The sequence below is a fragment of the Ambystoma mexicanum genome, chromosome 1q (assembly GCF_040938575.1).
Source record: "Ambystoma mexicanum isolate Mex_15411 chromosome 1q, UKY_AmexF1_1, whole genome shotgun sequence".
Lineage (NCBI taxonomy): Eukaryota > Metazoa > Chordata > Amphibia > Caudata > Ambystomatidae > Ambystoma > Ambystoma mexicanum.
In genome coordinates, this window is record NC_090922.1 from 198802371 (window position 1) to 198804759 (window position 2389).

The 2389-nt window shown below is 37.5% G+C and overlaps 1 long non-coding RNA gene across 1 annotated transcript; it reads left to right on the forward strand.

The window, feature by feature from the left end:
* Positions 1–545: 545 nt before the first annotated feature.
* Positions 546–2175, forward strand: LOC138521148 (uncharacterized). The gene is made up of 3 exons (XR_011282954.1): positions 546–630; positions 984–1181; positions 1882–2175. It is a non-coding gene; the product is annotated as an uncharacterized lncRNA (long non-coding RNA).
* Positions 2176–2389: the final 214 nt, after the last annotated feature.

The following is a 2389-nucleotide window of genomic DNA, read 5'->3' on the forward strand; positions in this document are numbered from 1 at the left end:
ACTGTCTCGGCATAGATTTGCACAAACATCTGGCTACCTCCTGATTGGCTCATTAGTGTCCATTATCGCCCACTATCGCATATATCGAAAACCATGTAACTTACTAGTCATATGGTTTAAACGGGGATGTAATGTTATGACACCGCTTAACAAACAATTTGTTCAGAAAACAACTTGGAACTAAGAAAAAGATTTATTCTCCCTCTCTTTCATAATAAAAAGCTATGAACATCTCACATTGAATGTACCAGTATTCATATAATTTCATAGCCCCAAGTACTAATCATGAATGGTAGTATTAATATTGCTAACCTAAAACATTTTGCCATAAATGCATGCACAGTCAAGAAGAAAGGTTCACTTGCCATTTTAAACATTTTCGTCGAGAAATGGCGGCCACCGCAATAGATGAATTGTTTTCATGTAACCTAGGTGACACCCCTACGTAATTCCAGGAAGTATCCAAATAACCAATCAATGGCAAGTACACGCCCCAAATAGGAAAGGAGCAACCTATTAAAAATAGGCTTCGTTTTTTAGTCAGGAAGCAGGCTTCCTGGATGCTTCGCTGGAACGTAGATGCAAGCTGGCTGATTGCTGTTCTACACATCTCAGAAAGGAAAATGAAAGGTAAGCATCGGCATACATTAGCCCCAAAGGCAGTTAAGAATCTTCCAACACTCGTATAGCGTGCTGTGAATGACTTCACGGACGTCTCTGTCCCATGCTATCTCCTGCAAGGGTCGTCCATAACATTGTGCGGCAAACACAGAAAAGGGTTCTCTTAACCACCTTCAGCACATTAAAACAAGCTATAAAAGCAAAAAATGCTGTGTATACCTAAAACCTTAATGTTAGTTCTGCTGATTCAATCGTGTCTCCCGTAACTAATTTATGCAATGGTTTGAGTCTTTGTGCAAGTACTGATTATGTCATTATGACCATTAAAAAATGTCTTTTCCCTTTCCTTAATTATTTTTCAGAACCTTTTTTGTCACAAAAAATAAATTCGAAGCTGCAATAACTAACAGACAACACAAAGCAATTCGAATTCCGTTTTAACCACATTACTTCAGGCCAAACAAAGCATAGATGCAATCCGGATCAAGTCATTTGAATCGCGCTTCAAACCGGACTGTTTCGTGCTGAATACACACAGATGGAATTCTGAAAATAGTACGGTAATAAACCCGTTTTAAAATTACTTTTTGACCCATGGGTCTAGAACAATTTCAAATGATACAGATGACTTAAATTGTATTGTATTGTATTGTATTTTGCATTTATATAGCGCCTTATATATCATTGGTATGGTCTGAAGGCGCTGGTAGGTTGAACGCCCTTGGGAACCGAGGTTCGAGTCAGTAGAGAGGGTGAAGAGAGACAAAAGGTGCGTGTGCGCACAGAGTATGTGTGCAGCTGGTGCGGGATTATTGTGGTAGCTGCTTCTTAGCGGTAGGTGTGGTGGTTGAGAGGTTGGTGGTTGAGAGGTCAGGAGAATGTGTACGCTCTGGCAGAATTAATCCAGCTCGAAATGCTCAATATATTGGCTATTTTTTGTCATTTTCTGCATTTACTATATCCACGGTGAAAAATGTATTCTCTCTCACTTTGAAAACCTTGGATAATGTGTATTCAATAATGCTGGACCGCACATGCCGATAACTGCGGTTCTCTAGTCTGGGACAAACTTCTCCTGTTCTTTCTTTGCCAACTAATGTGGTAAGAATCCTATATCTGTTCAGGCTTTTTTGAATTAAGTAGTCAACCTCTAATTTTGCATTTAATGCACAAATATTATCCTTTGCAGTAAAAGACAGCCAGTACGCAATTTTTTGACACATCTTTTCTTTCCTTTTTCTGTGTTTGCCTCCCCCACAGGGATTGTTACCCCAAATAAATTGCCCCGAGGAAGGTGTACATATTTTTTGAAATTTGGGCCCGACAGGTGGTCTCGCCGAAACGTAATAAAGGTCAACAGAAAAGAAAAAAGTTACCTGAGCCTCTTGACCCAGAGTCAACTACTATTTGTTGTCCTCTATGTAGGCAAACCTGCATCAGTAATTAGGATTATGAAAGACTTTGAATACTTTGATTCTGAAGGACTTTGAACATTTTCAAATAATCCAATTTGTACAAACAGCATCATAAATTGTTTTTTGTTGTTAATGTTTATCGCTATCCAAACATGTAATGTTTCTGTTTATTTTTCAACAGTTTTATTTATTTTTTGTAATTTTACACAACTTTCTTGTTGTTGTTAAATCACTTGTATTATATTTTCTAAAAAAAGTCTCTCCTACAATTTTTTATCAGTATGAAATAAATTAAATGTAAAATATTTTCTTCTTCCTTCATCTTTTTACGGCTGACTGATCACTTTAACTAC